General features: G+C 35.8%; 1 protein-coding gene and 1 long non-coding RNA gene across 2 annotated transcripts in view; one reads left to right on the top strand and one right to left on the bottom strand.

Annotated features, from left to right (window-relative positions):
- Positions 1-24,133, bottom strand: part of LOC147076245 (RNA polymerase-associated protein CTR9 homolog) — a 578,712-nt gene that overhangs the window by 43,471 nt on the left and 511,108 nt on the right. The window lies entirely within an intron of this gene.
- Positions 8,682-19,741, top strand: LOC147076270 (uncharacterized). Its single transcript, XR_015069577.1, has 3 exons — positions 8,682-8,917; positions 15,550-15,702; positions 17,625-19,741. It is a non-coding gene; the product is annotated as an uncharacterized LOC147076270 (long non-coding RNA).

Here is a 24,133-nt window from a genome sequence, read left to right as displayed (position 1 = left end):
AAGATATTGCTACTTCACATACATTAATATGTTGTTTATAATAAATATTGTCCATAGATTAATACAGTTTATAATATTATATAAGTTACACTTATCTTTATAATAAGTAAGTATATTGTATTTAAAATAATTATTTTGAAATACACATAAATGGGAAAATATATTTTAAAACCTGTTGAAATGCATTAGGCTAAACATTTTTATTCTTTTAGTGGCATCTGTGTATGTCACCAAATTGTAGCCGGCTCTCGCATCAAAACTCGTTCATCTGCAACGTGTCGAATGCGTCGATGTGACGTCATCGTTATTTAACACACGTAACGTTGCCATATGGAGCACCACAGATTGGACGAATTCGACTTTTTAGTTTGAAAAAAAAAATCTACTGTTGCAATCGACATGTTATATGCTTCTCGGGCTGCGAAACTAAGACGTCAGGACGCATACTAACACCTATGAATTATTGGTCATTCCTATACCTGATCGCCGCATCCAAATATCTATACGTTTCGAAGGTTACGCACGACTGTCGCTAGGTAGGTGTGCGCGGTCTACATATGCAACACCGGATCGACGATCTTGGAAGGTTCGATTTAAGGCTGTGCGGAAGATGATGCAAGTTTAGATGTAAGAGCCGGCGGAGAACAAAATTCTATCCAGGGCCAGTCCTACCAAACTCCAAGCACCTTGAACATTGAGTCATTTTCGGAAACTGACGTGGCTGGACCAAGTCACAGGATACATAATATATTTAAAAACATCCAGCCAAAGAAAATGGACGGGAAGGTTGGGCATCAAATCTTACGGCTCACAATCGTCAGTCAACAGGCCCTTGCCCTTGCAGCTTCAATTACATTGAACTACTTTACGAGCTGTTTGTTGGCGAATTTACTATCTGCCTGTAAAGTCGTCCAGTGTAATCATCGAACAAGCTAACATCAGATTGTAAACACTCTACCGAGAAAAGTTGAAAGCCGCCGTTGGCGAATTTAAAAGCGGGCGATTCAGCTACTGCGATTGTGATGATGACGCATAAAACATTCCATTCGCTGAGAAACCAACTAGCTAGCGACTATTTTGATAAAACGTAGTTCGCTACTACGCTCTACTGCGCAGACACAGTTGGCTTCCACGCCGGCGTATAGCGTGTAAAGTTGACCGGCTTTCAACTTTTCTCGGTAAATTGTTTACAATGTGCTTGTAAGCCTGTTCGATGATGACAGTGAGCAGTTCGTCCAAGCAGCTCGTAAAGTAGGTAGCTAAATGTCATTGACGGTTAATGTCAGTGAACTGAATTTACTACGCGAAAACATATTTCTTTGAAAATGCCGGCCTCTGTATAACCGCCGCCTAGTTTTACAATGTAATTAATTATTAGTCAGGTACCCACATGTGAATCATTATTAGACATCGGCCCAATGGAGCAAATGCCGAAGCCTTCAATCAGAAGACAGTTTCCATCGATGTCAAGTTTGATATCAACCTACAAACAAACAAATAGGTAAGTAGGTTTACAGTTTTAATAGAACGTTTCGAAGACAGAGAATGAGTGTAAAAAACATTTTCTAATGCAACATTATCAAAATAACCTTAATTGTGGTATCTTTAACAAGTTCTGATAATGAAGGACCTTTCGGGCTAAGCTGGTGGATATTTGGTATAATTTTATATTCTATTGACACCCCGGAAGTCCGGGTAGTGAAGGGAGTCGGGGCCGCTCAGCCCGTTCCGACCTCCGCGCTCAACTCTCCGGTCGACCTGACGTTAATGACACCCTTGATAGCGCGCCGTAGGTCGATACGAGTGAGTCACACGACCAGCTTCCACCCTTCGACTAGCTCAATGATGTTAATTGTTCAGGGCAGTCAATCGAAGCTGGGTTTGGTGGTGGTAGAGCACGCTCAGTGTAAGGTTAGGTCTTGACAGTTGGGTAAAGATGCAGGATTGACAGTTGATGATGGTGGACATTCAAAATGAAACACACGTTGTTCATAGCACAAATCTTAGCAGAAAGTTTTATTTTTAACAGTTTAGGTTCCCAAAAAAGGTTACTCGCTATACACACAGATACAAATTATCAATACACATGAATAATTTTGCAACAGCCCTAATTTTGCAACAGCCCTAAATTTGTTAATGATGGGCGCTGTGGGCTGCGGAAATTAAAATTTAAGGATCTATGAATCACTTGGTTCGTAACACTAGCGAATTCTACATACAACGTACGTAGCACGCGAACTCTGAAATTATTTTACAATTCAGCGAAAATTATAACACTAGGAGTGGTGCGCGGGGACACCGTGTCCATCACGGATCGAAAGCCTTTGGCTTACTGACCTGGCCCCTCGCACCACCGGCGTTGTCCCCTTTTCAACCTTATCGCTGTCCCTCTCAATCCACCCCTGAACGCTAACCCCTCTATCACTCTCGCCTGCGGCAGACACCTTCGTCTTTTACCCGCCATGGGTTTTTTTGGCTATAATTTCAGCCAGGTAGCCGTGTTATATGAATTCGGGGAATTGGGCTCAAAAGGCACAATATTAGGTATGGTTTTTGAAATATTCAAATTACGACTATAAATATTAATCCTGCGTGACCAATCTTTATCTCGCCCATCTGGTAATTTGAACATTTTTAGTTAATAAATACAGAGCATTGTATTCATCGAGCGGCGATAGACGGATATTTGGCTTAGCGGACTATAAGAAACATGAATATGGCAGCCATAGCTTCGCTCGTACTTTACCCTAAAGGGGTCTTCCATACACGTAGAAACGTGTAGGTATCACTATAACACTGCGTTGTGTTTCACCATCTGATTCAACGTCCAGCGGTTCACTTTTAATGTCCAATTTTTCAATAATCCGATTACCGAAAACTGAAATACTACACAAGATAAGTGTCACAATTTTTAGGTTATGCAAGAATGTCAATCGCTTTAAGTATTGATATAAGAGCAGTTATGCAAACAGTAATTACTATTATATTAAAATAAAATTATTAACACTGACCAATGTGTTTAAATTATACTTCTATCGAACGAGAATAAAATGTTTGCATCGTGCGAGTGGCGGAACGGTACCTAACAATAGAAAAAAACAGAAGGAAACAAGATGAGGTCGGAATGTTCAATGCAATTAGGGACGTAAAAGTATTGATACGTTAGATACATACTTACTGGTGTCGTTAGTTTTGACAATATCGAAATATCATTTGATGTCGATACCTTTTCCTTATGCCAGCGCTCCATTGGCGAGCCAAAAGTCCGACGACAATAAGTCTTCAGATTTTTCTACGTTCTGCTACTGGCCAACAGACGTTCAACGAAACGAGTATATAATTAATTTGACGAGTAAAACAGTCGACTTTGACAGCATAGATAATATACGTATATCTGACAGTTAAATCGTGATGGCGTTAAATGATACCGACGTTTTATGTTTTTTGGGTTATTGGGTGGCAGATAATGTAATAACGAAGCAAAGGGTACACAAATACTGGGTGAAACATTGGATAAGGAAACGAACGACATTATCCCACACAAATTTAATACGAGAATTGCGTTTGCAACCGAGCGATTTCCGCAATTATTTGCGAATGTCGGAGGATGTATACACAGAACTGTATAATTTGGTCTCCCCATTTATTAAAAAAAAAAATACTATGATGAGGGAAGCTATTTCTCCTCATGATAGATTATGTGCAACCCTGCGATTTTTGGCTGCCGGCGGAACATTCACTGACTTGCATTATAGAACTGCGATTGGAAGACAAACTCTGGGCAAGATAATTCCCGAAACTTGCCAAGTCATCATTGACGTTTTGAAAGGAGAATATTTCAAGGTGTGTATTATATTATACGTCATCTAATAAAGTTGGGCAAATTTACAAATATATCATTAACAAGTAGACATTGGTTGGTCTTATAAAGTGAACGTTTAGTGGATTGTTTTACCTATATAAATCATAGACGGCAACATCATAAGAATGGCAGACAAGATGCATTTGAGATAGGTATATATATAGTCACAAATAAGGCCATCGTTGACATGCTAAATATTCAATAGACCATTAGAATGCTGTACCTAGCCAGGACTCTCCATATAGGCTGTAAGCAAGCTGCTTAATTATTCCTGTTGAATGTATTGTAATACTAGTCATATTCTTCGAAAAGCAAGCATGGAATTTGATTTCTAAATGAGGCCACATAATAATATAGGTTTGCTAACATAGCTCAAATACTTACCATTTGTTGTATCGCTTAAGCTAAGGTTTATAGGCATAAAAACAAACAAAAAAACAAATATTTTTACAAGATATTTATTCATACAAAAAACATTAATTTATTATACCGGCTTTTGTACATTTTTGCTTAATATACGATAAACTGGTTGAGTATGAACAGTAGTTGCTGGCGTTATTTTGTCACTTTGTCCCATAAAGGCAACTTCATGCATCAGCTTCTCGGCCAGCAATCTTTGTCCCTGTGACATCGATCGTAGTTTCATGGCCATCATTTTGCCAAAAACATCAAATTCATCTTCAGTCTTGCTTAGTTTGTCGGTGATTAATTCTAACACTTTGTTGGCGCTATCATTCGATTTTTTTCGTTTGAACGATGGGGGTTCTGGTGCTCTATTGAGATTCGACCTTGGAGTAGTCGACAACGTGGATGTTGAAGGCGAATATTCTATCTGTAAATAAAATGTTGATTATTTTTTGTTGCAGTTCCCTGATACGCACGAAGAAATGGAGACGATTGCAGAAGAATTTAATAGTAAATGGCAATTTCCAAATTGCCTGGGCGCAGTTGATGGGAAACACATTGCAATCGTGCCACCTGCAGGCGCCGGCTCCCACTTTTATAATTACAAACATTTCCACAGCATTGTTTTGATGGCGATTGCAAATGCTAATTATGAATTTATTTATGTTGATGTTGGAACAAATGGACGTATTTCTGATGGAGGCGTACTGAGAAAATCTGATTTTTTCAAACGTTTAGACGAAGGCAGATTAAAAATACCTGCACCAAAAAAACCTACTGCTAATTCTGATGCACTGCCATTTGTTTATATTGGCGATGAAGCCTTTGCATTACGTAACGATTTCATAAAGCCGTATTCACAAAGGCAATTAACTCACAGTAAAAGAATATATAATTATCGGACATGCAGAGCCAGGCGAATTATAGAAAATGTTTTTGGCATTTTAGCTGCTAGATTCCGCATTTTTCAAGCTCCAATAAACATGAAAATTGAAAATATCAATACAGTTGTATTAACTTGCTGTGTGCTGCACAACTTTCTTCGTCGCAAATCAACACATACTTATACTCCTTCTCATGACCTTGATAGGGAAAATTCTGAGACAGGTTTAATAGAGCTCGGACTGAGGTCACAGGACACCTTAGCGCCTTTGGAAGCAACGACTAATCGGAACTCGACTGCCAATGCTAAGAAAGCGCGAGGAGATTTCGAAAAATATTTTAATACTACCGGGGCTGTCACATGGCAAGAAAGTATGATAAGCAATAGATAAATTAAACCAATGTAACAATTTAGTTAAAATGTTTTACCTCAATACAATCTTCGTTGTTTAACGAGTTGGAGTAACTCTCATCAGGAGACATGTTTTCCAAATCGTCCACCATGCTGGATATTGAGCTCGATTCTGTAAAACAAAATGTACATTGTTAAAATACAACATAATACTCAAACTTGTTTTTTATTATCTCTCCCCTAAGTACCCATTCCTTCATACGGTTAATATTGATATTGGTATAATTGGTGTAATCCAGTATATCGGGTATTTTCAAAATGTGTTTTCCGCTGTATTCCTCATAACCAAACTGTACCATTAATTTTGATTGATGATTGACGATTTATTGATTGTCTCTGAAGGAACCTAACTCGAGCGATTTTTGATTTTATGATCATTTCTTTTCTTCTTCTTTCGACCATGTCCGATCATAATATGGACCTCCACGGAGTGGAGGTTTGTATTGACAGATTTTGTTTTTACGAGAAATGGATGTCAGCCACTTGCTCAACATATTAGGTCCATACTCTGACTCATACACAAATTGAAATTCAATGTGTACTTGTCAGACCCAGGATTTGAACCTGGGACCCGACCACGACTCAATAAGCCGCGCTTCCACCGCCATGATCGTACCTATATATTATTATTTCTTACCTACCTCAGCAAAGAATAAATAATTTTATTGTGACTAGAAATGATTCATAGCTGTATGTTTTAATTGCTTAATAGTAGCTAATCTAATGCGATGTCACTTTCAGAGATACGACAATGTCATAGTCTGCACGTGTATAATAAATAGCTTTAAAGCATTCCCTCGTACCTATATATTATTATTATTTATTACCTACCTCGGCAAAGAATAAGAAATTTTATTGTGACTAGAAATGATTCATAGCTGTATGTTTTAATTGCTTAATAGTAGCTAATCTAATGCGATGTCACTTTCAGAGATACGACAATGTCATAGTCTGCACGTGTATAATAAATAGCTTTAAAGCATTCCCTCGTACCTATATATTATTATTATTTATTACCTACCTCGGCAAAGAATAAGAAATTTTATTGTGACTAGAAATGATTCATAGCTGTATGTTTTAATTGCTTAATAGTAGCTAATCTAATGCGATGTCACTTTCAGAGCTAGGTACGACAATTTCATAATCTGCACGTGTATAATAAATAGCTTTAAAGCATTCCTACGTACCTTCCATTTGGTCGTTCAAGAACTCCAAATTTTTATAGTACCACAGTTTGGGTAGATAAACTGCGTCTGTGCCGGCTCCGCTTCGATATGATGTCCTTACTTTATTTCTCTCCTTTCTGTAACCCGACCTCAATGTCTGTATTTTCTTTTTAACATCGTCGACCCTTGCCTGCGGCTCCACCTTGATTAAAATCTCCAAAAGTTCCGCATACGCCAAGGACTTGGCATCACGATTCTTGTATAGTGGGCTGGTCGTCTTCCACAACGATGGGTTGTCTTTAAAACAACTAATAAAATCTTCCAAGAAACTTTTCGAATGCACTCGTAGATCTACCATTGTTGTTATCGATGTGAGATGTCCGAACACTTTGAATGACAGTAAAATAATGATGGCGCTGTCGTCCGTCGGCATATATATAAATAATGTGACGGTAAAGCGTGGTGAACGTACGAATTTCAGCGGCTCGGCGAGTAAAATATCAAATGCCGGCGCTCCATTGGCACGCAAGTCAGACGATTTACAGTCTTCGGACTTTTTTTTCGCGTGGAGCACCCCAGGTCTGCGGACTTTTTAATCCGCAGACCAGGCTCGTTGGATTTCAAACATGTTTGATATTTTACTCGCCGAGCCGCTGAAATTCGTACGTTCACCACGCATTATGTATTTTCCAACCACGTTGACAATACGGTGCAACTACGCCGCTCTCGCTATTGTCCTCTTTGGGAATGTCAGGAGTAAGAGGTGACAGATAATCCCTACTTAGGTACAGAGATTGACAATAATATAACACCTAATTTCAAAGCATCTCTCGAACCCGTTTAAAAACCCGTTTCTTAATGTTGTCGTCCTGTGTCACAGACTGTAAAGACGTTATCAGACTGTCATATATATGTCAAACGAACTATGACAGCCTTCAATGTCATAGTTTTTCGGCTAGGTATGAACTCCTCGATAATTTTGTGTGACACTCGTTCTTGCCTGTGACGTCGATGCCAAACATGTTGTCATAATATATTATTGTTTATGGGTCATATATCGCGCGGGGAGTGTTTTTTCTGTCATATTTCGAACGCCATCTTGACAGTTGACATAGGTACACGGTAATTATTGTTATATAAACAGTAATGAAATGAAAAAACTGATAAGAGTTCGCAAAATTGGGGTGGAATCGACGGATGAAGCTGTTATTAATTTAATTATATTCTTGGAAACTAGTCCACGATTGTGGGATTGCGCACAATCCGACTATGAAAACAGAGTTAAAATAAATGCTGCTTGGGTCGAAATAGTTCAGGGTTTGGAACGCAATGTTATTGCCAATCATCGCTCACCGGCCGTTATTTTTCGCATACGGGTTTTTATAAAGGGCTCAACGTTTAATAATCACCCATCGAAATAGTCACACTACAAGCATAGATAAGTACATGATAACTTCTTATTTTCTTATTAAATTACGGTAGCATCCATGGGTTTCCTACATTCTCCGGCATTATAATACGATGTAGACAAGAACAAAATAGTTAATAAGTATACTTAGGTAGCATCAAATCTCACTACCTACAACCTAGCAAGCCAACTGTTATGCAACTGATGTATTTCGGTCATATTTCGATTTTCATTTGACAGATTGACGTTCGCGAATAGGTACCTACCTACTCATAGCTTAATATATTTTTCGAAGACGTACCAACCGTCTGTCAAATGTCATGTTGGTAGTATTTATCAGTGGCAAATAATATGTGACACAATAGATTTTACGGCATCGTGTGTTAACGGATTGGCACATACGGGTGTCATAGAATCTATGCCCACCCCTCATCATAGATTTTTTTGAAATATATTCTATGTGAAAACGGAATGACATAGATATGTTCATAGACACTAAAACACTTTTGACATATATGTGCCCGATCGTCATAGAGTGTATTTGGTCCTTACAGTCTTTTAGTCTATGGTTACTATTGACATTCCATATTGACGTGTCGATCTGACGTGACATATTTTTGTTTTAAATACGTAAAATGGATGTAAAACGCGATCCGGATGAGTGCACATCTGCCGCAGAAGAACAGCACTGGTTCGATGTACCACTATTGCACCCAATCAGCTCGAACGCCAGCCCTTATATAAAAAAAGAGATATTTGAAGATGATTATAGCACTTTTGAGGTTAGTTTTCGATATATCTTTACTTAGGCCGTTATCCCACAGAGCAACTAAAATCCAACAGAACTAAACCAAAATTCCAAACAGTATCTACTTAATGTATTTTAATGGCGGCTCGCTGACGGCGAGAATGGATACTCTCATTTTCAAAACGGTCGCGATGAGACGCGACATGCCAGTCGCGGGGAATGGGACGATTTGGCACCGCGAACTGGCCTCCGCCGATTGGCCTCCGGTAATTGGCCGCCGGTACAATCGGACGCCGGCCCAATTGGGCGCCGACCCAATTCGACGCCGACCCAACTGGCCTCCGGGAGATTGGACGCCGCACAGTTGAATTAAATGCGCAAAGGAATAGACGTACGTTACGATTTGTTGGAGTAAATAAGCAAGTCAGTTTAATATGCTTCTATCTTCTCAGTAGGTGTACCTTATACATTTCGCGCTTGACACATTTTTAATATAGATTGAGAAAAATTATTATGCCTGATGATGTTTATTAAAAGAAAATAATTCTTCCCTCGCTAAAACTTAAAGATGTGCATAATCAATTAATTTATTGTCTATACATGGGTACTTATTTATATTTACAACAAATATTTAAAATAATGTTAGATGTTAGAATGAAAATTACATTATATTTCAGCGTTTTATCGACTTAATATTATAATAAAGCTTAAATATGTATATTATTATGCATAAATGCGTATTTTAAGATAGTATGAAATTACAAACAAAATATTAAGTAAGTTATCTGCTAAGTATAAATGTTTCAGTAGTTTGATTGATAAACTACTTAGGTACTGGGTGCCGGACGAAATCCTGAAGGCCGAAATCCCGAATGCTGAAATCCCGAATGGTCGAAATCCCGAAAAATGAAAAAATACAAACATCAATAATTGCGCAATTTTTGCAAGAGAGACAAAAACCCATTTTTTGTGGAAATATAAAAAATGTAAAATACAAACATCAATAATTGCGCAATCGTGAGCGCAATTTTTGTAAGAGAGACAAATCCCATTTTTTCGGAAAATGGGTTTTTCTGATTGCGCAATTTTTTTCAGGAGAGACCATTTTGTAGAACGAATGGATTTTGTGCATCTTACAAAAATTGCGCAATCCACGATTGCGCAATTGTTGATGTTTGTATTTTACATTTTTTTATATTTCCACAAAAAATGGGTTTTTGTGTCTCTTGCAAAAATTGTGCAATTATTGATGTTTGTATTTTTTTTTATTTTTCGGGATTTCGGCCTTCGGGATTCCGGCCATTCGGGATTTCAGCGTTCGGGATTTCGATATTCGGGATTTCGGCTTTCGGGATTTAGGCTTTCGGGATTTCGGCCTTCGAGATTTCGTCCGGCACCCAGTATCTAAGTAGTTTATCAATCAAACTACTAAAACATTTATACTTAGCAGATAACTTACTTAATATTTTGTTTGTAATTTCATACTATCTTAAAATACGCATTTATGCATAATAATATACATATTTAAGCTTTATTATAATATTTAGTCGATAAAACGCTGAAATATAATGTAATTTTCATTCTAACATCTAACATTATTTTTAATATTTGTTGTAAATATAAATAAGTACCCATGTATAGACAATAAATTAATTGATTATGCACATCCTTAAGTTTTAGCGAGGGAAGAATTATTTTCTTTTAATAAACATCATAAGGCATAATAATTTTTCTCAATCTATATTAAAAATGTGTCAAGCGCAAAATGTATAAAGTACGACTACTGAGAAGATAGAAGCATATTAAACTGACTTGCTTATTTACTCCGACAAATCGTAACGTACGTCTATTCCTTTGCGCATTTAATTCAACTATGCGGCGTCCAATCTCCCGGAGGCCAGTTGGGTCGGCGTCGAATTGGGTCGGCGTCCAATTGGGCCGGCGTCCGATTGTACCGGCGGCCAATTACCGGAGGCCAATCGGCGGAGGCCAGTTCGCGGTGCCAAATCGTCCTAGACCCCAGTCGCGCGGTCTCAAGTTTCAGTAGATACGATGAAAAATCATATGTTCTTACCATAATTAGTAGCACTACGTAACAAGCGTCATGCTATAAAAACCATAACAACCCAAGACGTCAAAAGTACAAGATAAGCAATATTGAAATAACCTAATAATTGTATTCGACTAAACGCAGCAGCGTGCGTGTTGTCAGTTTTTGCACAAAACAGCTGATGGTCCAGTTTGACAGTTTGAGGTTATATCGCACCCCCAGTAAAATACTGTAGTAATCCAAAAATGGCATTTTGCAGGAGAGCCATTTGAAGTTTCAAATATTCTTTGTAAATACAGGAAAAGTCTGAATGTAAAAATTATTACTCATTTTTATGGAAAAACATGATCTATTTTCAACTGTATTCACCATTTTTCTATAAAACATATACAAATTGAGATATTTGAATATTTTTGAGTTACGATAGTATTTTATTAGGATATTTGAAAATTTCATGGTAAAATTTGAATCAACTCAATACTTTCTATGTAAATTTCCCTACCATCACTCTAATAATTTCGACTAATTTGTTGGGCACTGTAAAGGAAGGTTTTCAAAATATTAAGTTATGGTATAATCTTTAAAGATTTATTAAAAAAACAAGAAAAATACAATTATTAGTTCAAAACAACAAAAAAAAATACTTAATTATTTTATTTAATATGCAAATAAAAATTTTAGGTACGATTTTTAATATTTAAACATCACTTGGAAGAGAAGCCAAAAAATCATAATAAAATTCACGATGTGTAGCAGTGCAGAGAGAAAGCAAATCCTTCTTTTGAATTGTCATTATTTTTGGCCGCTCTTGATATGCTTTGGATAAATTGAGACCATCCATTGGTAACGGTTTACCTATTTGCCGTTGACGAACATTCAATTTCCTACATTCTTCATGATAACTAGTTTTAAAAAAAATAATGTATGGCTAGTCTATGTCTACTTTTATAACTTTAATCTTCTGCCACAAAACTTTTTCTCCATTTTTATTCGTGTTGTAATTTTTACCAATTTTATCTGCTAGTTTTTTCATGTTGTGAAAATTATTTGTCGCCATGGGTTTAACAATGTATGGTTGTCCTGTTTTCTTACTTGTTTGTACAATGGTAATCATTTGGCTGGGCACAAATATTGGTCCTCTTTTTAGAGCCCTAGTCTTCTGCTGCTCAATTGTAGAATGGACAATATCGCCTTCATTTAGGGTATGCCCGGTGACCAAAAACTTATGAGAGATCGTTTTATTTTTTTGTTAATTCCCGATAGCATATAAATACATTGCAGCAATGTATTTATTTTTATTCTGCCTGGCACAATTGTCTCTGTAAAAAATAAAATGCTCAATGTGGGTGATATTTTTCACGTAATCGAGTACACAGCTACCAATTTCATTGGATCCTCATGCAACTTGACTCTTGTCCCACGTGTATCAGTTTGAAATATTTTCAGTGATATTATAGACTCTTTGATTGTACATGGCCAACTTTCGTTTATAATAGAAAGTTGACACATTTCCGCAACGAAGCGGTAAAACAGCCTGCAAATCATATACAGCATTAATGACGCTATTTTGGCCATTAGTTCGGGATTCTGCTACGTCTTTGGCCTTTGCATCCTTTGCCTCTATTTTTCCAGGTTGATGTGTATCATACTTTTCTTGAAGTTGTTTTTTTCTTCTGGTGAAGAATTATTGTATAGGTCGCATTCAACGCACAAATCTTTTTTAGGCTTAAAGAAGCTAATATTAAATTCGCCATTAATATGGATGCGTATAATAGTATTCTTTTCCAAATGGCATTTTGCTGTCATTTATTTTTCAGCAATTGTTAATTTACCATCCAAAAACAAACTATACGTCTGTGCACGCGAATAATGTTACTCGATCACTGGGAAAGACTTATTGTGAGCTCTTATATCATTTTTTAAATCGTCATCAATTTTTTTTGTGATTGCCATGGTGACCTCTTTGTTCTGGAATTGGGATTCCGGAAAGGAGATCTCTTGTTTTCCACGCAGTGAAGCAGTACCTTTCACTCACCCCATATGTGTTGATAAAGTATTTTTTGCATACTTTTTTTTATTCTACTTCTATTTAATTGAAGTTGATAATAAAAACTGTTGCCTCTACTGCTTCCAGTTTTTTTGTTTGAATACTTTGGAACAATAATATCCATGCAACTAGTGAGAAAATTACGCTGTATCTCAAGATCTTCCTGTAGTAACAGAGTTACAACAGTATTTTTTTGAAAAGTATTGTTTTAGTTTTTTAGAAAGCTTCTTGTAAAATACTGTCGTAACTTAGTTACAACACTATTTTATTATCGATTTAACAGTTTTCGGAAAGTAATGTACTGTATTAAGTGCTTTCTCTCTGACACTATTTGAGTTTGACAAACGACAGTATTTTATTAAAATAGCAAAAAAAAATACGAATCCAACCACATCCATAACTCGAAAACGCCCATTTCAGACTTACGACAGTATCTTACTGGGGGTGCGATATGATTATTATTTCAAGTGGGTTTCAGTAGCGCTGTGTGCGAAGGATCATATTGGTTAGTTTATGAGTTCCATCACCAACCAGTTCCGTCAGATTTCAGTTGCGCCGTAGGAGGAGGGCCTTATAGTGAATTTCGGTTTATTTATAGCTTAAACGATTGGATTTGACTACCCATTTAGACGTATCGCGTGATGTATAATAAATTACGATAATATTACGACTCAGAGACTAGATTTGGAACAAATTCTTACAAATTCCATTGATTGTCAGATTATATTGTAGCATATAGCGGCGATATTTTTTGACGCATATGTTGCAATCGATTCGACAAAAGATTTTAAATAGGTCTTTAGGTCTTTAACACTCGGTCTTAATCGAGAACATCACGACGCCCTAGGTTTGGAAGCATAAGCAGTTTTTTACACCTGGGAATGTCCAGGAGAAGATACCCAAGACAACAGTCGCTATAAGATTAAGTGTGCTTTGACTGAGTTCATATATACCTACTTACTAATAAAAGTGCCCATGCCAGAGGGGAGCACAGTGAACTATTAAAAACAAAGGATTCAATTAAAAAATATTTAATACAAAAAACAAAGCGGACTAACAAAACTACGTGAAGAGATCTTCATGTCCGCAAAGGGATGCCGATTTTTTTAACATGTTTATATTTTACCGCTCGCCGTGATATTAAAATACAATTATGTGCACCAAATTCAAGTGTAACGCAAAATATTACTGTGATACTCATTTTATTACAATTTTTCACAATATCGCGACGAGCACGGTGGCCGAGCGGTCTAAGGCTGCAGTTAATGTATAAAAATTGAATTGAAATTGAAACCAACTTCCGACAAATATTTTTATATATATTTTTTATTACTAATATGTATGCCTTAAATTAATAATATATATTTTTAACCTTAGTCAGACAATTATTATACGTTAATAAGTGAATACTAGACCAAACAAATTGGCGATATAAAATATCCTTATATTTATATAATATTTAAAATTGTGTATGGTTTAAATGGCATAATTTTAGATATTTAATAAATAAAAGAATATTTATTGACTATTATTTAATATGTCTTGGATTTAGGGTTTAATTTAATTTTAAAAAGTAACAAACACTATCTATATCAGTGGTCGGTAACCTCTGGAGAGACTGGGTAAAACAATCGATTTTGAAAACAATATTTTGTTAGTGGGTAAATGCTGAGTACCTCCGCTACATGGAAGTACATTGAAATGTTAATATTTGTCTTCAATCGCTCTCAGACATTAACATGTTCCAATGTACTTCAGTGTAGCGGAGGGTTTCATCATCAGGCTACTGATGGTTAGTTTGTTTCTGAATTTAATACATCTTGATTTATGGAATTGTCAAGTATTAACATACAATTAAAAAAAATTAAACACCAGGGGCTTCCATTATTGTATTGTTTACTAGTATAAAAACAGTAAGTGCAGAAAAAATGCAATACACCTGCGAATCGCCCATGGTGCCCCTTTATAATACATGTGCCACTTATTTGATTCCTTGATTTAAAACACAAAAAAACCCAATTTGATAAGCATTTCTTTTAAAAAACTACTATTTAATTTAATCGTAATTTGATGAAATGCTCGTAGCTTGATTGGTAAAGTACTTTAGCGTAAATTCAGTGGTTACAGGTTCATGTCACGTTTTAGCTAGTAAGGTTATATCTTAGATGTTCTTACAAAATAGGATATACGTAGATGTTTTAATTATTAAGATAATATTGTATGTCCATTTAGAACAGTAATTCCCAACCTTCTATAGTTGACGCAGCCCTTGTAAAATATTTGTAACATTTTATAGAATTTATTCCTGAATGGTTGACTCATCATTCGGCCAATATTAGGCAAAAACGAGATTTTGACATAAAACTACGTTTAGTAACTCTCTATGGGGACATGTTAATGTAGGCATGTACCAATAAAATCTTGTCCGATGTTAAATGCCTATAATTCTATGGCAACATTTGAATATAATGAGCGCTTGATCGAGTGACGTGGGACCAGTCCACAGCAGGACCGTGAAATCGTTGTATCATTCTTCACCACTCGTAGATAATATATTGTTTTTTTTCAGAACCCTGTAACAGATCTAGTCAATTTAACTTCTGAGATTAATTCTGAACGAGTTGGCTTTAAGACCGAGTTTGAGGAAGAAAGAACACTCCTATTTAATTATGACGACGCTAAGCCTGGCTGCTCATATTCAGAATCGTTGCCAAAAAATCAGGTACCTTTGAAGCATTATTTTATTTTTGACCATGTTTATTTTTACTATTACAACCAAAATGCACAACATAAGAAATTCCAGTTCTTGACATGTATTCAAATGTATATCTATTGCTGGAGTAGTAGCAATAGGGACATTATTATTCAACCCATTTAAAATTAGTTGAAAACTATTTCTTTATTTATGTCTGGTTGCGCTTTTTATAATGGACTGTAATTAATTAGAATGATTGTGAATGTGGATGCTGTGGGAGTTATGTTTGGATGCCAGATACTGAACCTATTGCTGTTGCGGCTGGCTTCATGGTCTGGTTGCACTATCACTCGCGCGGTATTTGTTTGTTAGCTTACCTACGGTACACTTTCGATGAATGATATGATAAATGAGGTTGATGAAACACAAGACCCGGTGTCACGGCTTACCAGGTGTTCAGAATTATCGCAAATTATCACTTCGACGACAGTCATACTATATCAAGTTGACCCGGCCATGATGTATTCACTTGTGATTACATCTACGTCTAGCTTTAACAAGTCTAGAACTCGCCCCTTGTTTTGGGGAGCTTTAGGCAACTAAGTGTCATTCAATCACGGTCGATGACCCGTAATTGCTGGTCGCCTGTCCTTGCGACAATAGCATGGGATTTATGGTAAGAGCGATGAAAGCGATTATAATTGGCCCAACCAACGTCTTTTTTTTTTTGATAAACTTGAGTTATTTATTTAGTATATCGACTGTGGAAAGGCAAAAGGAGTTTATCCACACTAATTAAATTTTACAGGAGGCACAAAAAACGTTTTGATAATGATTTTGGGCCAAAGTCTAAATGTAAAATATACACAAACTTGAAGTCCATGATGATTAATAATTTGGTGTTTTGTTTACCCAATCTATAATTAAATAATGAAGTTATTGAAGAAAAACTAATAAAAATGAGGTGGAAGTCATTTTACCTGACAAAATGTAGGTAGGTATTAACATATTTGGAGTTAAACACGTACATTTTACTTGCGATTTATGTTATTACTATAATATATTAACATAAAACAGTTCACAATAATGATATTAGTCTATTACAATGATATTAATCGTAAATTAGAGCAAATTGAAAACAATTTCAATTGAGATGTATTTTTGACACATCACAAAACCTATAAATCGCATGGCGGTGTTTTAAGTGAATTAGATAATATTGTATTACTTTTCTCAGATATTATGAAATCATCGAATCGATAATCGACAATTAAAAAACAATATAAGTTGTAACAGGCCGTTTCATACCGATATAGATAGAATTTACATTAACTCTTCTAGTATGTGATATATGTAATTTTAAACACTAAAAGTTTTTGTCGGGATTATTTGTTGCGTCCATATTAACACTATACTTTTCAAGAATCATTTTGCTTCGTTCTGTTGCCATTTTCACTCAATGTTTAAACTGTAAATGATTTTTTATGAAAAGACTCGAAATCCATGTTAACTGTCAAACGACCGACCGAGAAATGTACGTGGCTTAAGTCTTCCGTCTGGTTCATAACTTACCCGGTCGGCCGGCGGAGTTTAGTGAAACTACCATTATTTTCATACTTTTGCAACGTAAGATGCATAACGCCTTTTTCCTTTCCGTAAAAGATTATTTGAATGACTAATAATGTCATTGATGTGGGATAAATCCTTTTACCTGGACGCAAATTTCAAACGTCCTTCTTTTTTAAAAATTAAAAGCTAAAATTTGATAATAATTTGGCATTTTGCAGCTTACATCCTTTAGTCAGAACGTGTATTTAGTTGTGTGCAATGCTATTATTCAATAAAACCTATTTTGCAAAAAGTGAGAGTTAAATCTTTTTGCCTTTCCACAGTCGATATAGTATTTTGAGTTAGACGTCTAATTTAATTTTTATGTTTGTATTGTGTAGTTGATCCCTGCGGGCACGGCCAATGAGGCGAGTTTCACATCGTTTTGGAGGGTGTCAGATGTACAAATGCCTTATGGTGGCATGAAGATAGACAAGGAAGACATTAAAACTGAAACTGGGGAACTTAATGTATGTATAACGCATACGGACGACTTGTATCACACTGGTAAAACAAATAGAATACAATCTAGTTTCACAACCCCCGAATTATTAGTAGCTGTTTTAAAGATTAAAAAAAATATTTTTTATGTGAAAAATTTTGTGTGCTGTATTTGTTTTGTTTTTTTTGCATCATTAGACTTACTAAAGCTTCACAAAGCGTCTCATAAAAAAGCAATGGCAACAAAGCCTCTTACTGATAAAAATAAATATAAATGTGTACACTGTAATTATTCAACTTTAATACATAGTAGATTAAAGAAACATACAATGATCCATTCTATCGAAAAGCCATTCAAATGTGAAGAATGTAATTATGCATCTTATTATGACAAAGCTTTAAAACTTCACAAACTCAAGCATACTGGGGAACAACCGTTTAAATGTGATGAATGTAATTTTTCAGCTTTACATTCATCTCAGTTGAAAAGGCATAAATTAACCCACACCGGTGAAAAGCCATTTAAATGTGACATATGTGAGTACTCGTGTAGAACATCTGGTTATTTAAAATTACACAAAATGATTCATTCTGCTGAAAAACGATTTAAATGCGAGGAATGTAATTTTGTCAGTAAACATACTGGTTCGTTAAAACTGCATAAAATGACGCATACTGATGAAAAACCATTTAAATGTGACGAATGCAATTTCTCATGTATTCGGTCCAATGTTTTAGAATGTCACAAAATGGCCCATACTGGTGAAAAACCATTTAAATGTGATCAATGTGATTTTTCATGTAAACGGGCTGTTGATCTAAAAATACATAAAATGAATCATTCTGGTGAAAACCTTTTGAAGTGTGAAGAATGTAATTATTCTTGTTTTAGACCTGGTAACATGAAAAGACACAAAATGACTCATTCAGTTGAAAAACCATATAATTGTAATGAATGTTCGTTCTCTTGTGTGCAAGCTAATAACATGAAAGCACACAAAATGACTCATTCCGGTGAAAAACCATTTAAATGTGATCAATGTGATTTTACATGTACCCGAGCTGATGGCATTAAATCGCATAGAATGACTCATTCTAATGAAAAACCATTTAAGTGTGATAAATGTGATTATTCATGTACAACCTCTGGTAACATGAAATTTCACAAAATGATTCACTCCGGTGAAAAGCCATTTAAATGTGATAAATGCGATTATTCATGTGTACGTTCTGATAGAATTATAGCACACCAAAAGATTCATTTCGTAGAAAAATAATAAGGATAGTTATATGGCTAGATTTAGTGATAACATCCTTTTTTAAGACGCTTTACAAGTGAAATATAAAATTGTATATTTTGAAGACACTTGTTTTTTAAACAATCATGTGTGCAGATTTATCAAATTTTCAGATGTTCTTTTATAACCTAATACAAGAACACTGTTTTGAAATGTTAAAGAAATAAAAGTAGCTATTCTTTGGTTTTTTTTTTAAATACTATTGTAATATTTAAAACTCGATAGATAAAAGTGCCTTTTGACTTCGACAATTTTCATATAAATCATTACTCCTTGAATCAATATAATAAACATAATGTCCAAACATGTATCAAATTCGTCAATCATGCGATACCTCAGTAAGTGGCATGGATCTCAGGATGTCAGTCAGGATGTTTAATCCGCCACTCATTTTCACTCGTCGGAGAGTCCTTTACTCTTGCACTTGAAATAAATCAATTCAATGTCTGTATATTATTTATCCTGCACTAAAATATTAATAAAAAACCACAAAATTTATGCATTTTGTTCGTCGAAAAATCAAGATAATAAATATCGCATGTTTACTATGCGTACGTTTGCAATGCTGGGTGATTAATTTGAATCATAACGGACATGTTTTACAAGTATAATGACTCCCGCCAACTCGGGTCACTACTGTTAAATAATAAATCTACTGACTAATGTAGATATTGTTTAAATGAATTAATAATTAGTAAATAAATGTAGTTGTTTGTGACACAATATAGTTTTAATACAACTCCTTCCACCTTACCAAAAGCAAAACAAACTAAACACATAAACGTTCCATATAATAGGTACTTCAATTATATCAAGGTTTATCTACAAATTCTTCCCCTAAAGGAGATGCATTTTATATTACCAGTAGTCCCATAAGTACCCGACCCAGTGATGCCAATCGTACTATAATTATAGTACAATACTATAATTTTAATTCCCCGAAAAATGTAAAATACTATAATTTTACGCCAAATATACCAAAATACTATAATTTTAAATGATTCAAGACGAAAAATGTTCCTGTACTATATATTTTTCATGAATACTATAACTTTTACGCCTTTGTACTATAATCAGTATAGAAAAAGATGGCAACACTGACCCGACCTGACGTATAGATAGTAGTTGTTTGAAAATAGTAACCATGATAGAAAGTACCTAGTTTATAAAGCCTAATTTTGAAGTTTGACGATGCCACATTGTTCAGTTATTATTTGTCAGGCATCAACAGTGAACTCTCTCAGTGAAACATGGAAAAAATTGGTCAAATGTATTTGATACATTCTTCATTTGATATTCTTCAGTCCAACCAATATCAAAGCGGCGCTAGATTCTACTCTGAGGGTGTCTGCTCCTTTGTTTACAACTAACAGGTGGCTGAGTTTAAACGAAACTGTACGCGCTGCCATGACGAACATTGCAGTGGTCGACCAAATGACGTGACCGTGCCAGAAATGGTTACGAAAATCCAGTAAATGGTATTGGATGGACGTCGACTGAAATTAAGCGAGATAATAGACGTGATAGGCATTTCAAAAAGTGCTGTACATCACATATTGATTGAAAATTTGGACATGAGAAAGCTGTGCGCAAGGTGGGTGCCACGATTACTCACAATGGAACAAAAACAGCATCGTGAGGATGTTTCAATCGAATGTTTGGCGAAGTTTCACAGCAATATAGCAGAGTTTTTGCATCTATTTATAACCATAACATGGGTCCATTACATCACACCTGAGATGAAAGAACAGTCAAAACAATCGACTGAAAGGGGAGAATCAGCTCCAAAGAAGGCGAAGACAGTTCCATCTGCAGGCAAGGTCATGTCGTCAGTTTTTTGGGATGCGCGTGGGGTAATTTTCATCGATTATCTCGAGAAAGAAAAACCAATCAACGGCGTGTATTATGTAAACTTATTGCAGCGTTTGAGTGATGAAATCAAGAAAAAACAACCGCATTTTGGCGAAAAAGATAGAGTTGTTTCATTAGGACAATTCATCAGTTCACATATCCGTTATCGCAATGTCCAAAATCAATAAGTTAAAGTTCAAATTGCTTCCTCACGCATCTTATTTACCAAATTTAGCTCCCTCGGATTATTTTCAGTTTCCAAACATGAAAAAATGCCTCGGTGGTAAAAGATTTGCCAACAATGAAGAGGTGGAGTTGGCGGTTGATGGTTATTTTGAGAAGCTCGACGATTCTCACTATAAACAGGGTATCGAAGCTATTGAACATTTCTGGAAAAAGTGTATCGACGTAAAAGAAGACAACGTAGAGAAATAAAAAAAAGTACCCCAATTTTTTTCTGTTTTCTTTGTTAGGTCAGGTACTTCTGGGACTACCATCGTATATGCATAATTTAACGCCCATGGAGGCCGCGCGGCTTAAGCGTTGGACTATCACGCCATGGGTCTCAGGTTCGAATCCTGGGTCTGGTAAGTACACATATTGTTTTTCAATTAGTGTGTGAGTCAGGGTATTGACTTAATAGGTTGAGCAAGTGGCTGACATCCATTTCTCGTAAAAAACAAACCTCGACTCTATGGAGGCCCATATGATCCTATTAGGATCGGACATGGTCGAAAAAAAATACTAGTGCATAGTAATAACATCTTAGCATGTAACCCACACACCAAAGCGGGCCCTTTTTTATCTTTCACATAGGTTAAGACCTATAGCTATATATGCTATTTTCAATAATTAATAATTATGCATCTTAGCTTAGCAGGTTCATTTAACGTCCTTTCAATCTTTGGGAACAGTCGACGCGGTTTTTTACGTGGGTTTTATGGTGGTCCAGCAATAAACTACCCTGCTTCAGGACTTTGGTCCATGGCATAGCTTTTACATTTCTAATCGTTAATCTGTTCTGTGTTTATGTTTTACAGTAGCGTTCTCTAATTGTTAGTCCGCGTATTTTTAATGATTTCTGTATCTTTTAAATAATAAATCCACTCGAATTATTCAATTTTTAGCACTAAGCACCAAATTCATATTATGAAGAACTGATCGTAACCCTTTTTTTGGTAATCAAATAACATGCGACTCTTCGCCATATTGAATGTGGGGTTAGCATGGAATCTCACCATAGTATATAATCTATTTAAGTACCAAATAACGTATGCTACTTTATAAATTAGTCGATAAGAAAGGCGTGTTACGTCATAATTCATACGATCCGGTTTGACGGCACGTACCAGAGGTCAGTCAACCGGACTTAGCTATTTGCCAGTCATCAATTGCGTAATAATACAACACTTTCTTGATAAAATTTAATTATTCATAATACTTGCGCAGCAACATTGTATCTAAGAATGTCTTGATTAAGTATTTCATTATTATAAAATGGAATACGGAAATGCTGATGTATCAGATTTGCGTGAACCTAGTGGGGTTCATGCAGTAAACAAGTGACATGTTACACACACATGTTACTCACACTCCTGAGCTATAATGAATTTACTTTATTATAAATTCATATAAAAGCTCGGAGCGGGACAAATCTGTTATCATACGTCGTAAATTCTTGCTAACCTAAAGTCGAATTTTTGATCGTCGAATCAGTTAACTTTTCTCGTAAACACGCCATCGTAATTTAAATTTGTCAATTTAATATTAATCATAAATATACTGTCTGTTATAATTTGTATCAAGGTTGAAGGGAATAATTTGGTTATTACTCACACACGCATCCACCTTTGATTCATTGAATTCCATCTACCTACCATGTCCATCAACCTCCTCTTCCCCTCACAATAGAATAAATAGCCATTTTATTAGTAAATGAAACAAACTAAAATTAATTATTGGCACCGCTTTTTCGTAGACTGTATGAAGAGGATTATTCAGATGCGGGGGGTGGGGATTCACATGCTTTAATCAAGGCACTAACCTTTGATGCTGAGTTGGCGGGCGCGCTGGGTTGCTTCTGTAATCAATAACTTGAACAACTAGTACGACCACTCTCACGGTTACACTGTACTTGTGACGGATGGGTGGGTAATGAGTTTATGAATTACGGTAATTGACGCGGCGTTCATCTTCGAACCACAATATACGTTTGAGTATGAGCCTGTGATGAAACCCCGGTCCTGGTAAAGTCACAAGGGCGTTATATTCTCAATCGGCCCTGCCCCTAGACCAGGTTGAGAACCCCTGCTTTTGGCTAGCACGGGGTCAGACAGGATGGTCAAGTAAGAGTTCTGAACGACACTTGAGAACACTCCAAAACAATATTGCGATATAATGATTTAAAAACGCCACCCGATAATAGGATGACGCCAGAATCCAATGAATATTTTATTTATTTAATTTACATCCGTTCCGCACCCACGTGCGTGGAACGTCAAAAACAGCTGATGGCTGCCACTCGGTTTATGTACCGAATTGCACGCCCGGATAAAGATCGCAGATTTATTTGAATTTTAAAAAATCTTCGTAGTTATTGTTTTAAATATTTATTTTATTATTCTTTAATAAAATATTTTTTATTAAATATCTTAACACTATATTTTATTTACTAAATAATTAACAATATTTATTATATAAACTTATTTTAATTACTCAATTTTTATTGTATATAACTATTTATAATCAAGTTTATATTTATTTTAATTTATAGGTATGGCTGCGCACTTATTATAATATTATTAAGGCACCGACTATAAAGATTGAGAAACACTGTTCCTTTTATAGACGTACTCTTGGGTAGGTACTTAATACTACTTACTTAGTGAGGTTTCCACCAACGTGTGAATAACTTTCCCGCCACGTCATATACCGGCGATGCAAATGAACGATGACGCGATCGCTGTGACGTGACGTCACGCGAATTGCGAAGGAAAATAATCTCTCGATAGATTTGTCGAATCACGAATAACTGTTAACTTTTACGACGCGGCTGCGTGGATTTAGGTGTTATCATCAATCGCCAGAGTCAGGAACTGATTTTGTATGGAAAAACACAGGTTTTTATACCCGTCAGGCGGGATTTTCCCGAAAAACTGACGTCAGGGATGTGAAGACCCCCATCCCTAATCTTTGGTTTTCAAGAAATTATCATAAGAACCGTCAATAATTCTGATAAAGAAATTATATTGGCTTGTAGG

The sequence above is a fragment of the Rhyacophila brunnea genome, unplaced genomic scaffold (genome assembly GCF_057557595.1).
Source record: "Rhyacophila brunnea isolate RB1 unplaced genomic scaffold, BYU_Rbru_1.0 scaffold_13, whole genome shotgun sequence".
NCBI classification, from domain to species: domain Eukaryota; kingdom Metazoa; phylum Arthropoda; class Insecta; order Trichoptera; family Rhyacophilidae; genus Rhyacophila; species Rhyacophila brunnea.
The sequence above is the reverse complement of the archived record's forward strand: the minus strand, read 5'-3'. Positions and strand labels throughout refer to the sequence as shown.